This window comes from Amblyomma americanum, chromosome 10 (genome assembly GCF_052857255.1).
Source record: "Amblyomma americanum isolate KBUSLIRL-KWMA chromosome 10, ASM5285725v1, whole genome shotgun sequence".
In the NCBI taxonomy this organism is placed as follows: domain Eukaryota; kingdom Metazoa; phylum Arthropoda; class Arachnida; order Ixodida; family Ixodidae; genus Amblyomma; species Amblyomma americanum.
In genome coordinates this window covers 52,971,525-52,997,235 of record NC_135506.1, presented here as the reverse complement: position 1 = coordinate 52,997,235, position 25,711 = coordinate 52,971,525, and the positions used below count along the sequence as shown (strand labels likewise).

Sequence of the window (25,711 nt, the reverse complement as noted above, 5' to 3'; positions counted from 1 at the left end):
GCATGCTCTTTAATAGACAACCTTTCGCTCCCAGTGGCCAAAAGTGGTGGACTTTGGTTTCAAGCAATATCTATCTCCTCTGTGCCGCAGGGCCCAAGAAGGCTTCCGGGTGGTTCCTCTGGTCTCAGTCGCCTTCCTAGGAAACTCTTGTACTGCCGATGGCGTCTTGTGTCTGGTTCTTGCTTGCTGCGCACAACGAAAGCTGGTGGCCCAGGACGGATTTCTCCATCGAGGCCAGGTGACCGTTTAGATCTGACGCGCCCTCACAGCGGGTGCGTTGACGAGCTCTGCCCATGCAGCGCTGGTAGAAGCCGACCATCCTGCAAGAGTCGGCAATTGCAACTTGAAATAGTTTGTGGCTCACCGGATGGAATTGGAGATCAAGGTGGCGAATGAAAAAAGTCGGCAGACACACTTAAGATTGCTTACATGTGAGAAGGCGGAAGCCCACCCACTTAATTCATGAATGCAGTCTCCGCTTGTTGCGGCGTGATGTACCCCGATGTGCACGCAGCTGATAATTCTATTTCTACATGGTTCTACGTAGCCGCCGCCCCGATGCCGCCGCGCTCCTTCTGATCTGCGCGATAACTTCGTGAAGGAAGTCGCCGCCCTTCCGCGCCCCGAGCCCCGCACCCCACCAGCTGCCGCATCAGGTTGCATTGTGAGGCGCCACCGTCTCCAGAAGGTCGTTCTCAGCTTTAATAGATCCCTGGGAGTCCTCATACCACTCCTGGCGCAGTGTTGCAGCGGTTAAGCGGTGCGTCACTGCCCTGCGATGACATGTGCTGCCACCGGTGGGGTTTGTGCAAGCCAGGTTTTTCTTCCTGAGCAACCTCACGCGACCAATCATTATTTTAACTGCCAACTGCCAGGTTCAATGAGGACTCCATCTTTTATGGGTATCATCCAGTGTTATGAGGAGCACTCATGAACACACACACAGATGGATTTTCGCACAATGGGGCAAATAAGGCTTGCGCCTTAAGAGTATCACTGTCCGGCTAAATTCATGGGCTGCTCATGTGAAGCACATTGAATGATGCACTGTGCACTGCTGGCAAGTTACAGCTTGATGATAATGCGAGAAAGCGAAGCAGGAGTTGCGGATACATGACGTACAGTTGTATTTCCGTCGGCATTACCCGAATCCGAGCCTTATTTATAATTCGGCACTAGTGCTCCTGTATATTAGGCGGGGAACTCGTGGGGTACGGCGTATTGCATACTGCATACTACAAGCTGGGCGGCTCAGGATGCGCGGTAGGGCGGTGGGAGCATCAACGCTGCACACATCAATGGCGTGCGCGGAGCATCAGGCTACGTACCGAATTTGTCAAAAGTAACCTGGCAGCATGGTTTACTTCTCACTCCTATACATAGTGTAGCCCTCACCGATTCCCTAATGATCAAAAGGTATCGAAAGGTGAGAACAAGCGTTCTCCTTACCTCTTAGAGATTGAGGGATGTCATATAGGACTGAGAAGCAAACCATGCAGCCTGGTCACTTTTGGCGAAGACTGTACTTGTTAGGCACGACCCGGCGTTGCCGAGAGAGCCTGTGTTCTCGCTCGTCCAACGGAAGGGAGATTCGAGGTCGGCGGAAGAGCGTGGATCTTTAACGTGCACTGACATCGCACAGCAAAGGCGCCCGTGTGCTGTGCGATGTCAGTGCACGTTAAAGATCCCCAGGTGGTCGAAATTATCCCGGAGCCCTCCACTACGGCACCTCTTTCTTCCTTTCTTCTTTCACTCCCTCCTTTCCCCTTCCCTTATGGCGCGGTTCAGGTATCCAATGATATATGAGACAGATACAGCGCCATTTCCTTTCCCCAAAAAAACAATTATTCAAAAAACAATTATTAAGAGCGTGGATTTTTAAGGGGGTTTACAATTACGAATTCCAGCTTGCTTTCAAACCCCAAGCGACGTTTGTGTCTTATGAGCCGAATCCGTTTGTTGGGGTCCATGCAACGCGCTGCGTAGAGTAGTAGTAAGTGATTTATTAATATAATAATAAAGAGGAAGGAAAAGATTTTTGCTAGCCCTGGCATCTGCCATCGATATTGAAGTACCTGAGCCGGGAGTGTGTTATTCTTAGGGGCTTGGGTGAGGGGGAGAGTGGTGGGAAGAGAAGGAATGCGCAGCCCGGTAACTGCCTCCTTTCTTGCTAGGGGTCACCGCAACTGGGCTACCTGAGCCGGGGCAGCGGAAATAAAAGACAGCATGCAGAATGGAGAATTGAAATGAGAGGTGAGGGGAAAGGAAGAAACGATAAGGGGGAGAGGTAATATAATAATAATTGGTTTTTGGGGAAAGGAAATGGCACAGTATCTGTCTCATATATCGGCGGACACCTGAACCGCGCTGTAAGGGAAGGGATAAAGGAGGGAGTAAAAAAAGAAAGGAAGAAAGAGGTGTCGTAGTGGAGGGCTCCGGAATTATTTCGACCACCTGGGGATCTTTAACGTGCACTGACATCGCACAGCACATGGGCGCCTTAGTGTTTTGCATCCATAAAAACGCAGCCGCCACGGTCGGGTTCGAACCCGGGAACTCCGGATCAGTAGCCGAGAGCCCTAACCAATGAGCTACCGCGGCGGGTAGAGGTAATATGCCAATACCTCTCAGTTTGGTCACTCGCCGCTTGCTCCAAGGGTTAGAAAATGTTCACATCAAGGCGAATAGAAGTTTCGCCTCCGTATAGATCCCTTAGCGCGGCTGAGGCCTATGACTGGGGGAGCTGGACAGGAGGTGACACGACGGAGTGCAGAGGTCTGCGAGTTCTGCAAGTTCTGCTGGCATACCACTACACTCGAACGCATAATATGGAGATGCCCCCAGTGTCCCAGGGCATGGCAGAATTGATAATGCAGAGGAATTGAGACCATACTCAGAAGCGCCGACCTTAGTAAACAACGCTACGCTGCCCGCTCGGCAGCAGAAGCTGCGCGACTATATCGTTGCTAGCCTTCCAGCTGCGACGTTGCCCCTCCCTGGACGCCTGCGTGCGGCCCCGGAGGGGCACGGGTCTTTTTTCTGGCGGAAATAGTATATTCACCATCATCATTAGGAAACCCACCACTCCAGCGTTGCCAGACGGGAAAGCGCTTTCGGCCGCGTTTCACTGCTTCTTCGTTAATGTAGCCCGCAAAACATGCCTCGCTAGGCTGTGAACGTCGAAGCTGCTATGAAAGTTGTTCAGAATGCTCTACGAGACCGAATATGTGTGCTACATGTAGCGGCACGTAGTTTTCAGGCTAACTTTTATGCCGTTTTCAGGCCAACTACACAGCAAATGCATAGCGGGCGATTTTCACCAATGTGTTCGCAGCGCCCTTGAGCTGTGCAGCAGGCCGTTTAGGACTTTTTACCCGGTGCTATACTTACCAGCAGGCCTGATCAATTTCTTTCACGATGTCTGCCGTCACATTCATGAAATCAGTGGAACATTGGAGAAAGTGTCCGATGAGTTTATACGCGTTGCACGCTCTGTTAGCAGCTGAAAAAAAGAAGGCAAGAAAGAGGACAGACGGTGTATCGGATAAAAGGCAGTTATGGGGTCAAGCTATAGTCATGCACTGAACCGACTCAAGGAAAACAAATATAAGGTTGATCTGTGTATTATGTAGACTTGCCGTGCACCTTAATGGTTTTTGGGGGGGAAAGGAAATGGCGCAGTATCTGTCTCATATATCGTTGGACACCTGAACCGCGCCGTAAGGGAAGGGTAAAGGAGGGAGTGAAAGAAGACTGGTTCAGAGACTGGCACACTAACTTGCTCAGCCTTTCCAGATTCTCAAGTTGAGGGGCCCCGCCGCGGTGGCTCAGTGGTTAGGGCGCTCGACTACTGATCCGGAGTTCCCGGGTTCGAACCCGACCGCGGCGGCTGCGTTTTTATGGAGGAAAAACGCCAAGGCGCCCGTGTGCTGTGCGATGTCAGTGCACGTTAAAGATCCCCAGGTGGTCGAAATTATTCCGGAGCCCTCCACTACGGCACCTCTTCCTTCCTTTCTTATTTCACTCCCTCCTTTATCCCTTCCCTTTCGGCGCGGTTCAGGTGTCCAACGATATATTTATTTATTTATTTATTTATTTATTTATTTATTTGAACATACTGCTGGATACAGATACTGCGCCATTTCCTTTCCCCAAAAAACAATTATTATTATTATTAAGATGAGGGGCTAACCTTTGGCACGCGGCCCTTTTAGGAGTTTTTGAGGAAAGTAAAGGGCGCAGTAACTGTCTCCATTATTTGTGGACACCTCAACCACGCCGTGAGGGAGAGACAAAAGGTGGGAGTGAATGAAGAAAGAGAGAAAGACGTGTCGCAGTAGAGGAAGCGACCGTACCATATACACGTGTCAGGCTGACATATTTCTGAAAATCCACAGCCTATTGGTAACCCAGGATGTCGGTTATCCTACGGTGCTTCAATGACAAGGGTCGCCGTTCAGTTCGTGCACATATGACGCCTGTATGGACCACAAATGCGATGTCCTCTTGTGTCATGGTGTGAAAATCCGTCAGTTTGACTCTTGGTTTGAATAGCGGTCGGGTATTGCAATGCGCTGACTTGGTTTTGGCTTTGAGGAAAGGAAATGACGCAGTAACTGTCTTACTTATCTCGGGAGAACACCCGAATCGTGCTGTAAGGGAAGGAATAAAGGATGTAATGAAAGAATAAAGGAAGAAAGATGCGCCATGGTAGAAGTCTCCGGATCGACGTGCGGCCGCCGCGGTCGGGTTTGAACCCGGGTACTCTGGCTCAGTAGACGAGCGCCGTAACCACTGAGCCTCCGCGGCGGGTCTAATGCGTTTTCTCAGTATTCGTTTTTTGGACATGAAAGCAGTAGTAGCAATCTCGCTTCTGGGCGAACCCGTGACATTAGGGAAGGCAGGAAGGTGGGCGTGAAAGAAGAAAGAGGTGCCTTAGTAGAGGGTTACGAATTAATTTCGTCCCCCCACCCCTGCACGGGCGTCTTTTGGCTCCATCGAAACGCGACCACCGACGCGTTGTGAGGAGAGGAAAAGCCCAATAACTTTCTTAGTCCAATTGCTGACGACAGCGCTGGTGACTTCTCGATTCTCCCGAGTGCTATCGCCGTGAGTTAGAGCGGCAAGGCTCTGCATTTAGCTGTGCTGCGTTTATTGAACGCGATTGAAAGACAGAGTAACTGCATCACACCTGATTGGACACATCAATAGCAAGAACAGGGCTTAGTCGGGCTGGTTGGTGCACGTTGATAGAAGCGACTCGTTTCCACCCCTGCAACGCCGTGAGTGGAAAGAATGGAGGAGGGAGCGACAGAAGAAAACTCTACCTTAGTGTAGGCCTCCGGATAATTTCTACAACCTGAGGTTTCCTAGCGTGCACTGACTTCGCACAGCACACGGTCACCTTTTACGTTTAAACGCAGCCGCCGCAGCCGATGTTAGCTTCGCTTCCTCGGGCTCCGCAGCAGATCGCGCTATCCACCACTTAGCCAGAGAGAAAGGTCGGATGCGAAGCCAAGCTCCCCACCAGGGGGAGGACGAAGGATGGAGTGAAAGAATGATGACAGAAAGAGGTGCCTTTGAAAGAGCTCAGAGGACAATGTGAGGAGAGCAAAAAGAGATGAATATCGCGAAAAGCCTTCCGCTTCGCCATTCATTCGATCGCAGTAAGTGCTGCTAAATGCAAGGAGCGTCTTCATTCGAGCAGAAGTCTCGTCCAGCAATGCAAAAAGCGCACTTGCTGAGCGTTATATCCGAAACACTTGCACACTGTCAACACATCTAGAGAAAAACTACGTCAAAACAAGTCAGCCTGTACCCTAGCTGTCCCCAGTTCGTTGATTCGCAAGTGAGGTGAGGGGTGCAACGTTTCTGTGGCATTTTCCCCGAAAGGACAGTGACTCAGACGTAAAGCTTGAGCGCCTAGAAGGCTTCCGCTCCGCACGATTGTGTATCCTGAAATCTGTCCAGTTTGGTGGTCTCTGCGCCGCAAACCACCTACGCAAAGAAGCTTTAAATTGTTTACCAGGAAGCTGGCGCCGCGAATAAAAAAGGGAAATGTGCCATGCATGTTAGAATCTCAGTTTGCGCCTGTCTTCTGCGGTTGTTCTGTCTCTTGGCGCTTCTATGCTTGGCCATACCAATGGGAATGTTTGCTCTGCCGTTCAAAATTATCTCCTAGAATCAAAACGTCTACCATCATGAGCTTTCGTCCTGCCCATCCCATTATCAGCTTCTGTATTTCGGTTTTTACAACCACTTTTAGTAATCCCTACCCCTTCTTTGCCTAAATTTTAGTTTGTATGACCCCCCTAACCTCCTGCAACCACCTCGGCTACGGAAACTGTGCGATCTAAATTTTGGTAGGTCATCCCATGCTTGCCACATGCAAATGGTCATTTAAATAGTCACCGCCTGGTTATGGCCAGTCCCCCTTGTGGGTATGTGCCATTGTGTAAGGTCAACAACAACAATAAAGTCCAATAGGCGCGTCACACTCAGATGCAGCGCCTCCTTACTGAAAGCCATGGAGATGTCCGGGTGCTGGGTAGAATCGACAAAGACTAACCGCGCTCATGAGCACTTGCACTCAAAAAGTGCTAATATCCCATGAACGCCCCTTAGACATCACTTGGAACCAAATCACTGTAATATCGCCATTATCCTCCCAACTACGTCTACTCCAGGACAAAGCCTCTCATAACCGTGTGCCCCGCTACTTGCAGCCACTACACGTATATCTCCAAAAACTTTTTTATCTTGTCCGGCCACCTGCCTGACCCTGTGCCACCATATGCTACGATGGCCTCGTCTTAGAGTACACTATTTGGCCCTTAATACGATCATCGGCAATCTACTATACTTATTATGAGCTTTGCCCATGTAGACTTCCTAACTTTGTTTTCAACCAGGATATCGATATCTCGCAGGTGTTCCCTGAACCGCCCTGAACCACCCTGCTACCTTCCTCACGCTTAAAGTCACCCCTGGCGCTTTCTTTTCCATAGCTCACTTAGTGCACTAAATACAATTTCAAGCCTTTTCATTGACCTCAAAAAGTTTCTGCCCCATAGATGAGCACTAGCAAGCAACAACTACACTTTTCAATTGAACGAAGACCTCAATAGGCACTGCCCCAGCTGTTTTTGTCGCTTTGTAGAAAAGTGAGTAGCATAAATGCATAAATTTGGTCTCCCGAGACACCTTTCGGGCACTCACCATCTTTCTGGGTGAGACGCGACATCCTAGCCACGCTGGGGCTCTTCGAGTCTGATTTGCACTGCTCCTTGTACTTCTGCGTCATAAACTCGAAGAACTTTTCGGCATCCTTGTGCAGCTGGTCGGTCGGTGCGCAGCCGTACGTTTCCATGGACGCGTTGTAGCATTTCTTGTACTTCTCGATGTGCCTGCCATAGAGACCGGATGTAGGACAGTTGGATCGCAGTGCAGAATGGCTGGGTCGAAATTCTTAGTGTGTCTTGCTTCTTGCTTTAAGCCAACGCTATGCCGCGTATCTTTATTTTAATCAATACACAAGCCATCGCATACCTGCAGCCTGCAAGCGTGGTCATTAAAAGTGCAAGAAAAAACATAAAGTAAAGATATTAGTCGGTCACAGAGGGAAGCTAATTACATGATCTTCTCAGGCTGTTACTGTGTAGGGAGAGTATTGTTTTCTAAACCTGTCTGTGAAAAAAATGCTGTTGCTGAAACAAGGTGGCGATGACAAGAACGTCTCGGCGTCAAACACGAGAGGTAGGTAGGGTAAAGGTCACTTGCTAGGTGGAGACTTACGAATAAAAGGATTGTACGCGTAATTTTAACGCGAGAGCGTTAGAAAGCTCGTGAGGCGGAAAAGCCACCGCCATCGCCGTCGTCGCCACAGCCGCGGCTTCGTCGCGTCGTTCGTGCCACAAAGACCCTAGGAGCACCATTAGCTCAGCCCTTGCGCAGCTTGAGAGGACGGAAGCTTTCCACTTCTAGCGGTGGCCACCAGGAGCGCTGTGAGTGAGCGTGACGTCATCTTTCGTCGTTGAGGAAGCGGAGTCTAAAGTTTCTATTGCACATGGGGGCCCATAGAAGCAGTAGGGCCTCTAGAAACTACACACCCCCATGTAGATGAAGTGTATCTCTCACTACTTTAGTTAGTGCTAACGCTGGACTATTTCCAACGTATTTGGAACAAGTATGTTCACTCCTTTCACACGGATCTACGCAAACATTTTTATGGTGTTACTAAAGTCTGAAATTCAAAATTCCTTTAGAAAAACCGCTCACTACCCGTGTTACATACACATTTTTCATGGCATGCGAATACGAATCTGAGGCCCTAAAAGCGTTAGTCTCACACGTTTATTCATTTAGCACTTGTGTTCAATTTACCTTCCACTACTCTAGAACGTTCTTAAGACTACTTTTTGTTTAGATAATCGCCAGCTTAAAACCATGTTCTATAGGAAGCCTGCAGACCTACAGCAATACTTAGATTTCACTAGTCTTCGTCCGTGACACTGTAAACAAGGCATATTCGTAGGACAAGCAACGCGCCCTAGAAGGATATGTGCCGACAGCAACTATTCGAACCATCTCAACTCATTAAAAAGCACCCTCAGTAATTGTAACCACAACCAGAGCTTATTTAATAATGATTTACAACGATTAACATGGCGAATATCATGGCCGACACTTCCTCCTCGCTGTCTGTTATGACCTATACAACGCCGCCTTCGCACACACCGGCTAGTTTCAACGGCCATACAAAATGAATGGGATGCGTACCAAACATTCCAGCTTCCCTGGTGGTTTCTAGGGTTCAGCGCCAAGCGGCACATGGCGGCAAGTGTGCAAAGTTGAAGCGTTGGTCAATATTTACTGGGCTACTTCTTCCCAAATGCAGAAGCGGAATCATCGGATCAGCCGCATTCAGCTGCCCAAATTTGGCGTGTTTGAGGGCGTGAGAAGAATCCGTCAGCAGCGACAAATACCAGACGTACACGACGCCTCTATAGCTGGGTACAACTCAAGAATGGAGCGGCAACTCCACCTCAAATCAGGCCCTCCAGCCAATATAATCAACTGATTCTCATGAGGTCGTGGTTAATCCGCTTGGAACTGCTAGTGTGGAGCCGCATGGATTAGTGGATCAAAGGGGATTAACAACGAGGTCATGATAATCAGCCGACGCCATTGGCTGTAGGGCCTCCTTTGGGGTATATTTGCCACTTCGTTATTATGTTCTACCCAACTATAGGCTGCGCTGTCAAACCGGACATGGTCGCCAGATGAGTTCAAAATATATATTGGGAGCATAGCAGGCTAACGAGGAAAGCATTCGGCCCAGCTGCCCCTTTGGCCGTGCCCGGACTGTCGACGGCGCTGCCCTAAGATGAACGTGTGCCAACGGATGAACACCTTGCTCGCGAAGTTGAACCGCAGTGTTAACGCCGCCGCGGGGACAGCGTTTCTTTAACTGACCGTGTTTAGAAGCACCTAAGCCTTTGTTTTTTCCTTGTTCTTTCATAAGACGAGGTATAATTGGCTTCTATGCAACAAGTTAGCTGTCTTTTATGAAAATTTTCTTGCTTGCAGAGCCGGAAATGAAGCCATAAATTCAACAACTTCCTCAGAAGTTTAACTGCAGATACGACGACGAGAGCAGCTCATGCGATCCAAACGCGGCAGCCCTTGTTATAAATCAGTTGGTCGGGAATGAACTTTTGTAGATAACGGAGAGCGTAAGTTCGCAGTGCGGGATAATAATAATAATAATAATAGCAATAATAATAATAATAATAATAATAATAATAATAATTGGTTTGGGGGAAAGGGAATGGCGCAGTATCTGTCTCATATATCGGCGGACACCCGCACCGCCCCGTAAGGGAAGGGATAGAGGAGGGAGTGAAAGAAGAAAGTGGTGCCGTAGTGGAGGGCTGCGGAATAATTTCGACCACCTGGGGATCTTTAACTGCACTGACATCACACAGCACACGGGCGCCTTAGCGTTTTTCTTCCGTAAAAACGCAGCCGCCGCTGTCGGGTTCGAACCCGGGAACTCCGGATCGCAGTGCATGAAGACGCACTTTTCCGTACGCGCGCAATTAACAAAGCGAAAGCTCCGAACACGTGGTTTCGGCAGGAAAGTAAAAAAACGAAGTCCTCGAAAACGTTTCTGCACTAGCTCGTTTACGATGCGCTTGCCTTTAGTGCTGCCTCAAGGCGAGAGGTGTGGGCAGATATTTGCTGCTGCGCAAGCACACTTCGCTCTCAGCGCATTGTTCTGGGGGTTGCCTATGCAGTTCGCACGCTAGAATAGCTGCAACCAGGAACGTAGGTACCTAGTACGTAGACTGCACACCGGACAAGAAACTACGAACGCGGAATACGACATAATGCGGGTATTGATAATGTGCTTTCAACTCTCCCTCGGTCAAAAAAATTGGCAGTGGCTTAGCTCGGCTATGCCAGGATATACGTAGCGAAAACTAAGGCATAGCTTGGTTAGCCTTGGTTAATCTTGCCTGCAAGTCCAGGTTAGTCTGGTTGTCGGGCTAGTTGTTGTCACGTGGTTCGTCACGCGGTTGGTAACGTGACCAGTCACGTGGTTGGTCACGTGGGGTGGTGTGAGCACGGTGGGACTGCGAGCACGGCGAAACTGCGAGTTCGTGGCCAATGTATCTTTCGCTACAAAAGCTTCGCCTGAATATTCCGTGCAAGGAACTCCACCATGCTCGAATCGCAACCCCGAAGTGCCAAGTACAAACGTGAGCGCCATTGCATAGAGCGCTCGAGTGGTGTGCTGCGAAGCAAGTGAAGTTAAATATTAGTTCAACTGCTTTGCTAAAGTCAGCCTGGTCGTGCCTGTACGATTTTTACGTTCATGCGGCTTCGCTGGAGAGCAAGTGCTATCTGTGGAACTCAACTCCCGCTTTAAAATTTAACGCTATTTCTTTAGCAGAGCGCCGCTCGAGCGTTCTACACAAGTTTTCTCACCTCTGTCCATGACCACTGTAATCTAAATGCATACAGGGGCAGCAGGGAAGCCAACGTACGTGCACGGGTTGATGCTAGAGTTCTTGCGGGCAACCTCCATGATGTTGGAAAAGTGTAGCCCACAGAGGAAGATGTCGTTTACAAACTTCTGCCGGTTGCAGGTTTTTGTGCCTTTCTGCAGAGCTGCGAAGAAAGGGAAACGTCAGGTTTTAAGCTGTAGCTTAACCTGGCACGCGTTATGTATTCAGGATGTAAGCGAGGGAATAAAAACTCTGCGATTGTTTTTTGTGTATGTTATGGCGTTCACCGATTATCGTGACGTCGTGGTTAATCCTTTTGGCCTAGCTAGCCTGACATCACAAGGGGTTCCAGATGAAGGGGGATTGGCCACGGCTTAATCGAATTAACCATGACTTGAATTAATGGTTTGACGCCATTGCCTGGAGGCCGTTCTTTGAGGGGCATCTGTCGCTTCGTTCTCGAGTTGTATCTGACCATGTCTAATTTCCTCTGCATGTGTGTTCATGCCCATGGCTGCGTCTGTGCATGGCTGTGCCTGCTTGCGTGTTCCTTCCAGCGCCTCCTAATGTCTCTATGCCTGCTTGTACGTGGCTACACTTACCTGTCTATCCGCTTGCCTTTTCCTGCCTACCTTTCTCAAAACTCCCCGACATCTATGGGCTGTGTTCAAGGATGTTCGTGTCTTGCGTAACCCGCCTAAACGAAAAAGCGTTAAGCGCTAATGCTGTATTGTTCAGGCGTGCCCTGAGCGGAAGCGCCTGCCCAGTTACAGCCTTTTCAAACAAGGATGTGCGCGGTAGTAGTAAAATACGTAGTTTGCGGGCTTCGGTTTAATGATGTTGTGACGTTGTCTCGTTGAGGTGTTACAGACGGATGAAGTTTTCGGCAATACTTTACCGCTCCGGACCGCCAATAGCTGAGGACCGCACTTAGGACCCCGAAATCCTGAGTTTATGTTGTGTTTATGATCAGACTAGTATTAACACCTTTATTCCCACACCGTATTATTCATCTCACTTTACTATCGTCCGCACGTTGATATGTATTGCCGCTTCCTCCTGTACGGCTGTCATTGGCTGTTGATCAAGATATCTTTGGAAATGGGCGGATGGCAAACACTGAAAATCTATTACACAACTCTCAGTAACACAGTGTTTTCGAAAATGACGTGAAGTGGTACCTATTGGTTTTCTGCGATAACTGTCGTTTAGCGACCAGACACGAGTGTGGGAATTCGTTTGTTTCACTCTCTGATTCCCGCCATTATTTTAGGAGCGTTTTACGTTTCAGATAACCCATATTCCGGTCCAGTCGTGGACAGAGCTTACCCGATCCTTTCAGGGCTGCGCAGAGAAGGCGGTACCTCTGCATGACGCCGTCGCGATGAACTTTATGCCCGGGGCAATGCGGTATCCCGAAGAACAGCTGGCCGCCTTCTCGCTTTTCTGGGGCGCACTTCTCATAGTCGTCGACGTGGCTGCAACACATGAGGACCAGTCGGACACAGGGAAATTTCCTCTGAACCTATTTATGAGGGGGTGAGTGTGAGTCTTGAGAGAGGGAGGCGTTGCAAAAAGTGCAGAAATGTTCGAAACGCCCGCCGCCGCGGATGAACCTGACCACGGCGGGCAGCGTTTCGATGGAGGCGAAACGCATAGGCACCCGTGTGCTGTGCGATGTGAGTGCACGTTAAAGATCTCCAGGTGATGGAAATTAATCCGGAGCCCTCCACTACGCCACCACTTTCTTCTTTCACTCCCTCCTTTATCCCTTCCCTTACAGAGCGGTTCAGGTGTCCGCCGATATGTGAGACAGATACTGCGCCATTTCCTTTCCCCAAAAACCAATTTTCATTTTTCATGAGATACTGCTCCGGAGTTCCCGGGTTCGAACCCTACCGCGGCAGCTGCGTTTTTATGGTGGAAAAACGCTAAAGCGCCCGTGTGCTGTGCGATTTCAGTGCACGTTAAAGATCCCCAGGTGGTCGAAATTATTCCGGAGCCCTCCACTACTGCACCTCTTTCTTCTTTCACTCCCTCCTTTATCCCTTCCCTTACAGCGCGGTTCAGGTGTCCGCCGATATGTGAGACAGATACTGTGCCATTTCCTTTCCCCAAAAACCAATTTTAATTTTTTATGAGATCCTGATCCAGAGTTCACGGGTTCGAACCCGACCGCGGCGGCTGCGTTTTTATGGAGGAAAAACACTAAAGCGCCCGTGTGTTGTGCGATGTCAGTGCACGTTAAAGATCCCCAGGTGGTCGAAATCATTCCGGAGCCCTCCACTACGGCACCTCTTTCTTCCTTTCTTCTTTCACTCCCTACTTTATCCCTTCCCTTACGGCGCGGTTCAGGTGTACAACGATATATGAGACAGATACTGCGCCATTTCTTTTCCCAAAAGACCAATTATTTTAATTATTTTTCATGAGACCCGCCACGGTAGCTCAGTGTTTAGGGCTCTCGGCTACTGATACGGAGTTCCCGGGTTCGAACCAGACCGCGGCGGCTGCGCTTATATGGAGGCAAAACGCTAAGGCGCCCGTGTGCTGTGCGATGTCAGTGCACGTTAAAGGTCCCCAGGTGGTCGAAATTATTCCGGAGCCCTCCACTACGGCATCTCTCTCTTCCTTTCTTCTTTCACTCCCTCCTTTATCCCTTCCCTTACGGCGCGGTTGTGGTGTCGAACGATATATGAGACAGATACTGCGCCATTTCCTTTCCCCAAAAACCAATATAATTGTTATTTTTCATGAGGTGTGGAGGTTGTGGTGGCGTCCCGCAAAGCAGTTCAGAAAAGAACGCCTTGATATCTCGTTACACAAATGCTGAAGCGAAAGGGTCTCTCAAGAGCCATGAGAAATTCCTCGCTTACAGCTGAAACAAAAAAAAAACGTAGTGTAATAAACCACTGCACTATACAAATATATTCACTTATGCAGGCTCTTATTTTTTAATTGGCAAAGAGTTAGGACATTAAAGCGTAAAATTAAGAGTCAAGAGGAGTAGCCTCCTCACAGGCCGTTTGTAAATGTCTTTAGACACCGTTTCAAACTTCTATGTAAGACGCAGTATATATTCGCTCAGGACTCTATTTCTGGAAATCAGTGAGGCACTTTTAAAGAACTGCTGAGAGGCGTTGACAAGCGCCAAGATAGAAAGGTGGAATGGCACTTATAGATGCACACATTAATACTACCGCCACATCCGCTGTGGACCGGGGCCCCTTTGACATTGAGGGAATGTTTCCATACATGACGGCACTGACACACCCTCTGTTCTCATTACCTTCCGGTGACTGCAGGTCCAATGTCATCTTCTCTCCTGATTTATATCTTGCTTTAATCATGTTATCTTTGGTTTCTTTTGTAGATAACTCACACTGCTGAGATTCCTTAATGAAGCTTTCATAACTGGTAACCAAGAAAACTGAGCTTCGTATGGGCATTTAGAAAAGACAACGTGATGAAATTGGTTAATTTTTAACAGTCTTGAATTTCTGTAGTGCAATAAACTCCTCATATTCCTTATGCTTTGGTGACTCTGGTGTGGAAGGAGCCATAGCTGTTTCTTTATTATTAAATAAATTTACGGAAACAGTGCTACTTCCAGCTGTAAGGCTTCCCAACTTGTTCCTTATTCCTACAACGAATAGCTTAGCGAACAACGTTCTAAAAAAATCAGTGGGATAGTGCACACGATAGACATGCAGTCATCTGGCAGTCACCGCGGTGGTGTCCAACTTACGGGCAAAGCGACGTTAGAGACACAGTCGCGCGGTTTTCGAAAACGTTCACGGTGCTCTTGTAGAACCGGTTCCCACAGAGGATGAACGTTTGGAGAGCCTTGTCTGGGTCGCAGTCCTCCGTGAGGGCGTTCGAGGAACCTGTAACAGAGAAGAACGACTGACCGGGCGAGTTTCCATTACTTCTTAATCTTCCGACAGCGCCTCAGATCCAGGACAGGTCCCCCCTCGTTCTCTGCCCTGGTCTCTTAAGTGCTGTTGCAAAATCACGCTGTAACAAAAACTGCCGGAGTAAGCGCGTAGGTCCTGAAAACAAACGAGGCTGGACGCACCATGCTGAAGAGTGCGGCAGATAGTTAATTGTCACAAAATATTTACCCTAAAAAGCAAATTTCTATTGCGCGGTGCACCCGCCGCGGTGGCTCAGTGATTAGGGCGCTCGACTACTGATCCGGAGTTCCCGGGTTCGAACCCGACCGCGGCGGCTGCGTTTTTATGGAGGCAAAACGCTAAGGCGCCCGTGTGCTGTGCGATGTCAGTGCAGGTTAAAAATCCCCAGGTGGTCGAGATTATTCCGGAGCCCTCCACTACCACACCTCTTTCTTCCTTTTTTCACTCCCTCCTTTATCCTTCCCCTTACGGCGCGGTTCAGGCGTCCAACTACATATAAGACAGATACTGCGCCATTTCCTTTCCCTTAAAACCAGTTATATAATTATATTGGGCGGTGCAAGTATTCATCTCCATGACGTCTTCTGCAGCCACTCCACGCTGCATGAAGTCACGTGGACCAACGACGCCCAGGTTAAGCCTGTTCGTCCTCTGCTCCGCTTCCAACATCCATACTCTTGCACACCAGATGCTGACGTCGTAGTTATCGCTGTCTACGCAAATACTGCATCGTTCCAGCAGTTCGAGATCGCCTCGCTTCGTGAAGCCTAACTGCCAACGTATTCAAGTAATAGCTTCTAGAGAAAGTATAGAGTTTGTGGGTTTTCCGGCAGTGCCTGCTCGTCCTGATGTGTTTCGTAAACTGCAAGAAAAAGCAGCTTCAGCTTCACGAAAAGAGTCTTTGCACTTTTTGCTTGTTCCATGCGCCAGAGCGTGATTTGGTGGGACTGTCCTTTACGAAGACAATCAAAGCAGCGCTGACGTTTCATTGTTTGCTGAATAATGCAGCGAAATTTGCTTGCGCCACACCATCTGTGTAGAGGACAGCTTTGCCTTAAAACGATACCTTTGAAAAAAGTAACTATTCAGGGTTTAGGGTGTGTTAGATGTTGTAGCAGTAGTTGTCGTAGCACTAACAGCGGCAGTATATTGTCTGTCGTTAAACGGAACTTACGTTCCACTTCGGGATGACGAGGTCCCTGCTTGACCCTTTTTCCCTCCCTGTTCTTTCCTATACTGCCCACTCTGACTGTGACCATACCCTTACAAAAATTTCTTTAGACAGTCTATAGACTGTTCATAGACCTCTGTTTATAAATTCTATAGGCTCTCTGTAGACAAACCCTAGAGAACAGTCTATAGGCAATGCAAAGCCTTTAGGCAGTCTATAGGCAATCTATAGATTTATGGCCATACACTTTTAGTAGCCTTTTGTCTATAGACAGTCTATAGACTATGAACAGACAAAAATAAATATTTATAAAAAGGCAATAGTCTATAAGAAGTCTATAGACTGTCTATAGACCATTTTTATGAGGGCAGTAACGCTATGGGAGTGCCAGCATTTTATCCCGCTGTTTCTCATATATGAGGTATTAAAAAGTCAGTGAACGAACGCTACTGAGCGCATCAATACTGACAGCATTCCACTAAAGGAGGGCGTTAGATCTTCAGTATACCGCTGCTCCGCTGACGTTTTAATGAGAGCTGCGATGCCTATTTTTTTAATCCGAGGCGTACCGCTTTCCTCTAGTTTTCCTTCACTGAAGATAACATTTGAGCCCTATATATTGTCCGCAGTTATTCAAGACAAACCCCATATCTCGCTGCTCGAACACAAATTAGCAATGCTAATGCGGTTTTTTAATGCCCTTTAATCTAGTTATGGTTTTTGAATTTTAATTTCAATAAGCCGGTAATAAGGGTTGGCGCAAGCTGGCGAAACATGAAAATCTTTATACAGCAAAACAACGGGTCCAATAAATGAGGTGGAATTATTTTTTGCTGAATCTTTTTTTTAGCAAGTTCACATAGCTTTCTCAGCCTTCCTTTCGTGCACAAGTATATTATATGAGCGATCTATTTATGGTCTAAGCCAATACACTGCCACAAGTGGCACCTAATGAGAAAAAGGTGAACTCACCGAGACAGTCGGGAAAGTATTTTTTCTCAATGCTACTGAGCAGAGTGTCATTTTTCCATGCTGCGTCCGTAGCGCTGCCGCAGAAGGAGGTATTCCAGCTGTCTCTCAGGCAGGTTGTGAAGTTCACAAAATCTCTGCAAAGGCACATAGCAAAGTAAACGAACATTGCGACAGTAAAGACTTCAGCGGCGTCGAAAGTATTGTTTTAATTTGACAGTCTATCTCATATGTCTGTTTACATGCGTCTAGTTTTTCATTTTCTCCGAACCTCAAGCACGCTTTTTCGCGCGAATCTGACCACCATAGTTCATTTGCAAGTGCAAAAAGCCCACCGGACATACCCTATAATTCCTAGCCTTTCCTCACCGATGCACTGAGGCACTGAATTGAACGATGATGGATGCCAGCATAAGGGAGCACTGAGGCCAACTTGATGTTGGCCTGTATGGATTGATTCCTGCGTTGTAAACCCGAGCGCTGCGGCTGCGTTTTTATGGAGGAAAAACGCTAAGGTGCCCGTGTGTTGTGCGATGTCAGTGCACGTTAAAGATCCCCAGGTGGTCGAAATTATTCCGGAGCCCTCCACTACGGCAAATCTTCCTTACTTTCTTCTTTCACTCCCTCCTTTATCCCTTCCCTTACGGCGCAGTTCAGGTGTCCAACGATATATGAGACAGATACTGCGCCATTTCCTTTCCCCCAAAAATCAATAAAAAAAATAACGCCAAGAAGGCTGCATGCTTCAAGTGAACATTGTGCTCTTATAACCTATCTCAGGTTAAAATAAATTAAATACAGGTATCTCCGCCAGCAGCCGCTTTCTTAAGCAAACTTCGGTGACGTCACCGCCGTTTTTAGCCGTGGATCCCCGAGGCTAGGTCATACTATCATTCTCTAACAGACGGTGACGCTGGAGCCCTTGACGGCATTGACGTCAGGCGTCAGGAAAGATAGTGCTGCATTTTGAAATCCAATTTCGTAGGAAATAAATGCGCCTTATGTTTCTAGACAAACGTCAACCTAACCAGAATAGGCCACATAATATTTTTATTGAGAAAAGAAAATAAATTGTCTTCCTGGGCGTCCCTTTAAAGCCGGAAGAAATGGCGAGAAGCCTAAATAAAATAACTCTGCTGTTTCGACTTATGGGTCCTCTCTCTACAGTGACATCTGCGGTAATTTGGAGCAGGTAGGCTTGCCATATGGATCCAGTGACGAGGACGGAGGTGTGTTTCAGTCATTGCGATAGATTATGCAATCAACGGAAAGATGATATAAAAAACTTTTGCGGGGATAAGGTGGCCGCAGTTGACACAGGACCGGATTAATTGGAGAGATATGGGATAGAGCTTTTGTCCAACAGTGGGCGTAGTCAGGTTGATGATGACGATGAAGCAATCTACACAGAAAAGCGAAATAAGAAGACATGAAGGGCAGACACGTGGTGTCGAGAAACATAAGGTGCATCCCGACGAAATTGGATTTTAAAACGCAGCACTATCTTTCCTGCCACCTGACGTCAATGCCGACAAGAACTTCAGTGTCACCGTGTGCTAGAGAATGATAGTATGGCCTAGCCTCCGGGATCCACAAAAAAAGGGGGGTGACGTCACCGAAGTGAGGCAAAACGTTAAGGCGCCCGTGTGCTGTGCTATGTCAGTGCACGTTAAAGATCCCCAGGTGGTCGAAATTGGCTCAGTGGTTAGGGCGCTCGACTACTGATCCGGAGTTCCCGGGTTCGAACCCGACCGCGGCGGCTGCGTTTTTATGGAGGAAAAACGCTAAGGCGCCCGTGCGCTGTGCGATGTCAGTGCACGTTAAAGATCCCCAGGTGGTCGAAATTATTCCGGAGCCCTCCACTACGGCACCTCTCCCTTCCTTTCTCCTTTCACTCCCTCCTTTATCCCTTCCCTTACGGCGCGGTTCAGGTGTCCAACGATATATGAGACAGATACTGCGCCATTTCCTTTCCCCAAAAACCATTTATTATTATTATTATTATTATTATTATTTATTATTATTATTATTATTATTATTATTATTATTATTATTATTATTATTATTATTATTATTATTATTATTATTATTATTATTATTATTATTAGAACGAAGGCCCGGTTGATATGATTGCACTGCAAGAAGCACGTTACGTTGTTGAACTGGTGACTGCGTTACTGGACGAGGACTTAACAGTGCGCTGAGACAGAACAAGAAATGCACCGACACTGCGCTGCTTTCATAGAGGCGGCTCAGTGTTGTGGAGGTAAAGTTCAAACGTGTAGGCTGGATGAACTGTTAGGTCAGTATGCGACGAGCACGCATCTTCATCACTGTCGCCTCCTCGCCCTGGGGGAGAGTGTGAGGCCTCACAGCTCCTTACCTGCAGTTTTGCGTGAGGTCACCCCGCACCGCCTTGACCTTTTGTTGCAGACCTAGCGCGCACTGTCTTCGCAACGTCTGGTAACTCTCGCCGTTACAAGGAGCCCCTGTGCGGACACAGTGAGAGGAATTCGATCCGCAAAAGGCGTTCTTCAGCAGAGACAAAACAGCTGATCGCCACGAATGAACCGCATCAGTTTGTACGCGGAAGAACTTTCCTCAGCACGGTGTCTAGTAGTTGTTGTTGTTGTTGACCTCACACAATGGCACATACCCACAAGGGGGATTGGCCATAACCAGGCGGTGACTATTTAAATGACCAGTTGCGTGTGCATGTGCAGAAGCGAGCTGCGCGGACAATGTACGCGGTGGAGTGAGCTGGAAGCTGCCTGTTAACATGCGAGAGACCTGATATACCGGTGATTTCCCTACACAGCCCTTAGAGGTGCTGTGTGCATACTCCTTTTGTCTTTGTGAAGGCAGCACCTGATTCAGCTCTGGAGACGTGTGCGTGCAAAATATACGCTGCGAAAGCATACAGGCGTCGGGGACCTTACTGAAACCTCCGGGGCTGACTGAGTGAGTTGCCGCTTACCTGAACCTGCGCTCACCAGGAGCACCATTAAGAGGCAGAACTGGCACAGTAGAGCCTTCATCTCCTCGTCTTGGCAGCTTCGTGAGTCGCCTCGAGTCTCCGGTAACCTAACAAATGCGGTAACTTCTGGAAAGGCTGGTTGCCGAAGGGTGCAGTACTAACTGACCTTACAACTGTGCCTTCACAACTTCTTCTTTCTTTCCCTCTGGAATGTTCTTCTTCTTCTTCTTCTTCTTCTCCTCAAGTAATATGGCACATACCCACGTGGGGGGATTGGCCAAGGTATAGGGTAGAATGCCAATGAAGCATTTGCGCGGGGAAGGAAACGTCAGAAGACTGAATCAAGATAAAAAAAAAATGGGAAAAATAAAATGAATTCAAGAGGTATGAGTCATCCGGAATAGAATCAATCTAGCCTTTTTGGACATGCGAAAGAATTTTGTGTATAGCTAACAGGATAATCGATTAGTTGCACTTATGTAATCGTGAAGGTAGCCGCATACACTGCTTAACGGGAATCCCTTGGCACTCGCACCGAACGATAGAATAACTGTAAGAGACAGAGGCAGTCCTAGTCTCGAAAGAGGAACCTCCAGATATTGCTTTCTCTGAACCGCGAACCGCCGGCAAGAGAGGAGAAAATGATCGATTGATTCAACTTGCCCACATGATACACAAAGGTTTGTCGCAGCGAACCCGCACCTGCATAAGTACAAGTTTAAGTGAGGTATTCTACATCGCAGGAGCGTCATGGACACTTCACAAAGCCTTGACTTACACCACCGGATATTCCATGGGTACTTTAGGTGTTGAAAGTCCACGGTATTCAGCAACGGATCACTCAAAGTGGCTGAAATATGTTGGAACCGCTGGAAACGTGAAGCTGCTAACAGAATGAGGTGAGGGACGGGATATATTACAGGTGCGCTGAGAGCTGACCTTGCCAATAAATCAGCCACCTCGTTAAAATAGACGCCTGAATGCCCAGGTACCCAGACCAAACGGATCTCGCGCACTGTGCTCGGAACAGCGTTCTCTTCTTCTTCTTCTTCTTCTTCTTCTTCTTCTTCTTCTTCTTCTTCTTCTTCTTCTTCTTCTTCTTCTTCTTCTTCTCAAGTAATATTTCTTCTTCTTCTTCTTCTCTCTTCTTTTTCTTCTTCGTCCTCTTAAAGCATGGCACAAACCCACATGGGGGGATTGGCCAAGCTGTAGTGGCATAAACAAGAAAATTTCCATACATTGCGACCAAATATTAGCGCCAAGCGTGAAGTTTGAAAAATATATCAATGAAAAACGACAGAAGAACATTTAAAGTAAATTAACAAGCAGCATTTTCATGAAAAAATAGAACTCGAAGAATTTTGAATGAGTTAGCAAGTCAAACTACCAGTTGCAATTATGTAATCATATCGAATCCCACAAATTGAACCCAATGCAAATCCTTTGGCGCTCACACCGGACGATAATAACAATGGCAGAGATAACCGGAGCCCAGTCTTGGGGAGAGGGACCTCCAGGTAAATCTTTCTCTCAAGTGCGAACTTTGTACAGTAGAGGAGGAAATGGTCTACAGATTCAACTTCCCCGCATGAGTCACAAAGGTTTCTCGGTGTCCACCCACATCTGCCAGCGTATTTGGCACAGGCTTCCTCGTTGTCCCTCCATTGCAACTGGAGCATTCACATTCATCTTTCATGCCTGTATGTTGCGTGCATAGCTATCTTTGCGGCCTGGTTTTCATAATCTTAACAAAGGCGGATCGTATCTTTCGACAACACCGCGTCTTTTGTGTTGCTGTTTACGAGCACGCACACAGAGAAAAATTGGTTGATAATTGGTTTTTGAGGAAAGGAAATGACGCAGTAACTGTCTCACATATCTCGGTAGACACCCGGACCACGCCGTAAGAGAAGGCATAAATGAGGGGGTGAAAGAAGAATGGAAGGAAGAGGTGCCGTAGTGGAGGTCTCCGGGATAATTTCAACCACCCGGGGATATTTAACGTGCACTGACATCGCACAGCACACGGGCGCCATTTGAATTTCGCCGCCATCGAAACGCGGCCGCCGCGGCCGGGTTCGACGCACGATGTCTCCTATTTTAAAAGCTGCAATTCACAACCGGTGCTCTTCTTTCCCAAGTTTCCTGTAAATTGCTTGCGACATTTTAGTTGACAGACATTTATGCTGACATCTCCCAGGGAGCCCACCATCCCGCATTCCTGCAGTTAGGAGGCGGTGCATACAGACAAGATCCTTGCAACAATAGGAATGGTGTTTTTTTATCAAATAATATTCAAGAACGACTACGATAGTAGCTTAATACTGTCTATTCCAGCTATTAATTATCTGCGGCCGGAAAATCACAAATTCGCCCACCTCACCATGTTCAATGTTCGCTGTGGTGCTCGTGAGTGCCAGAGAGAAAGAAGTGGCAAGAACCTTTGAAGCGAACAGCTTTACTCTATACGCTAGTAAAGCGGTCGTCGCGTTGACCGGAGAATGACCTTGAATGGCCTTCAGCCCAACCACGTTAGCCGTGTATGACCACATGTGGTACAGTTACTGTGTCGGACCCTTGACCTTGACCCATGACCTTTAGTTGACCATTGACATTGAATGCACTTTGGTTGACCTTTAACCTTAAGAACAATCGATGGGGTGATGTGAAGCCACTTGATAACATCCGATGGGTGTGTCGTAACACCATGTGATACATGTCATAGCCGCGTGGTCATGTGGGTATATATAGAACGGCTGTCGCGAGCGTGTAGCGGAGCTGTCATGGACGAGCCTCAGACGCTTGGTAAGCGTGCTTGCTTTACGGTGAATTCCAGGGTTAGCCAAGTTAAGCCCCTGCCAATTTTTTTCTTAATGCGCTTATGTCTGTGCTCACTTTCATCAAAAACCCCTACTGACGTCATTTCTCGCGTCACTAAGCAAATGGCGGCGCTTTCTGTTTACCTAGTGTTCACAAAAGTTAACGCGCTCGTTTGACGGCCGCTGCTCTTGCACTTGGCATAGGCCATTTTGCGCAGAGGCGTAGCACTGCCCACGCGTTCGAAGATCTCATACTGAATAGCACAGTGAGCCAGTCTACGCAACTGCATAAACAGCGGTCAAGGGGCAATCAAGTGTTCACTTACGCAGTTGGCAAGCGGGCGTTTTTGGCACTGCTGGAAGCGGACCCGTTTGCGCTTAGGACGGGGTCTTTTTTGGGGAGGCGTCTGTGTATCCCCTTGTAGACTGGCACATACCCGCGAGGAGGACTGGGCGCACAACGAAAAATCAGTCTAATATTATAATTACAAAAATTACAACAGGAGAAATCTCATTACAACGAAAAACACGGAAGAATGCATGTAACCTTAGCTTAGAATTACGACGAAAATGGCCGACAAAGGCAAAAAATTAAAACAAAGAGATCGGAAGAGGAGAAAACGAACTTGTGGACAGCGGAGCAGGTCGTCCCATGGCTGTACACCTGCAGCTGTGCAGCGCCCAACGACATTAAATTTGTAACTGCAATAGAAACCCTTAAATTCTGGAAAATATTATAAAGAAAACTTTTCTGGGTGAGGGGAATGGGAACAGGAAGAAACAACGGTGAACAAGAATCGAAACAGGGAACAGGAAGAACACTAAGAACACATGGCTGAAGGAGAATGCCCAGATTCATGAGGGTGGATATTTAGGGACAATGAACTTGAGCGTGTGACGGAATATTTTTCAAATATTTAGGGACGGAATTCTGCATCGAAAACCGGTCAGAATAACCTCGCATTCACGCGAAATGCATTGAGACGAATTCCACCTGAAATGAAAATCCCGGAAGTCATTCCGCGAGTGTTATGATTCGGAGTGGCCAGCGGTAAAAACTTCTCGAAACGGACACCCGCCCACATTGTAAAACAAGGAAGTACAATCGTCATCAATACGAGAGGGAACAAAGTTCGAGCATTCAGTGATTGATTACTACATAGTTATGTGTGACAAGCAGTTTTTTTTCTGTTTCCTAACTAGTCTTCCTCTTGGCAGATGATATACAAAACTCGTTCTTAAATTTAGTGGAGAAATAAGCAATGCATTGCCTTCAAGGAATCAACCTGAACGGCTCTTACCGGTACGAGAGATAAAAGAACACTGGATGAAGAACTGGAGAAACAAGAATCAAATACTTTCTGACATTTAGCGGGAAGGAAAGGCAATCAGTCCAGATCTGTAGTTCGAAGAGGTCAGACTGACGAGAATGGGGAAGGGAACTGGTGGCAGCTGATGAGGAAAAGAAAGCGATATCATCTGCGTACACACAGAGGTGAACATCAGAAGGCAGATGAATTGAACGCAGGGATGTATTAAAAGGAATTAAAAGGAAGCGGATAGGGGACAGCACCGTGAGGAGCACCTCTAGAATGCTTGCACCTGCGAGAAGATGGACCGTCCTGAAAGCAATATAATTCTCGTCCAGTCTGGAATGCCTGGATCCAGGAAAAAAGATAGTTGGTAATGTGACACTTCATCAAGCGAGAAACCGGGAGACTGTGGTTGACGCTGTCATTTGGTTTAGCAGTAGCTAAACTGATGAAAGTGAGAATCTCTCTAAACCACCCAGCCAGTGGAATTCTCTGCCAATCAATATGCGCTGAACAAATAGAGTGCTGTGATCGGAAGCCAATGGAAGTCGGAAGTCATGGAGGAAGTATGTTGCTCCTGGGAATAAATCTCACTCTGCCATAATACCTCACAATAAGTCACAATAAGTCGCTCTCTCACTGGAGGCCCAGCATTTCTCAGTACTGAAATAGCCGTCGCTCCGTTACCATACGCGCCTCTTTCATCGTGTTCATGATCTTCTGAACGTGATCATCATGGGAGCATTCCACAGAAACCTCACGTACCACTACTAGCGTTGCTCGCCTAAGCGGTTCACCTTTTTGCATGACTTCCTAATCGTGGCATGCTCGATGCATGGGGCAGTGACTTCTTCAAGTGACTATTGGTGCAGGACATCCCGACCCCTGTCTGTGACGATGGAAGTTGTATTTGCTCGGCATTGAACAGTCATGCCATTCCTCAAACCCTGTTCTTCCATCCTACAGACCTTCATATACCGGCCACACGCAGGTGCCTAAATACCTTCTGTTCGACTTTCGTAAACAGGTGCATAGAGCTCGTGCTACGTCACTTTCACGTGCTGGCACCAGGAGCACACATCTATTCAAGAAGTAATGTAGCGGTTCCCTGGGAGCGCTCATTCTAAAGGTTTTGGTGAAAGGGCTTGGCGCAACGTGGCGTTGCGTATAGTTTGTGCCACGTGTTGTTAACTAGGATTGACAGTCGAACCTTCTCCCGCTTTAATAATGTAGAGGGGGTGTTCACCAGCTGTCAAAGCTGAACGCTGTCTTTCATACATTCATACAACTGCCTCTTTGAGTTCCTCCTGCCTTTGCGTTGTTATTTAGAAGAACTTCTTGCTTGGCGAGTTGGTGCATGGTTATTGTTAAGAACGAGTTGCGCACACATGTGTCTTACGCGAGCGCAACCCCTTTTATGTTTTACATTTATGGGGCCTCCTGGAGCTGCATCTGCAAATAAAGCGCCATAGATGGGCACTCGCAAATACAAAGGTAGTATTTGGCGCCTCGTCAGCCTTGCCTTTTAGGTTG

At 47.7% G+C, this 25,711-nt stretch overlaps 1 pseudogene across 1 annotated transcript; it reads right to left on the bottom strand.

Annotated features, from left to right (window-relative positions):
- LOC144106866 (uncharacterized) lies at positions 1 to 20,255 on the bottom strand (annotated as a pseudogene). Its single transcript, XR_013309142.1, has 9 exons — positions 20,047 to 20,255; positions 19,453 to 19,558; positions 17,073 to 17,206; positions 14,761 to 14,899; positions 12,342 to 12,490; positions 11,052 to 11,175; positions 7,219 to 7,406; positions 3,391 to 3,502; positions 1 to 320 (listed from the first exon to the last, which is right to left on the bottom strand). The product of XR_013309142.1 is annotated as an uncharacterized LOC144106866 (transcript).
- Between the last annotated feature and the right edge of the window lie 5,456 nt (positions 20,256 to 25,711).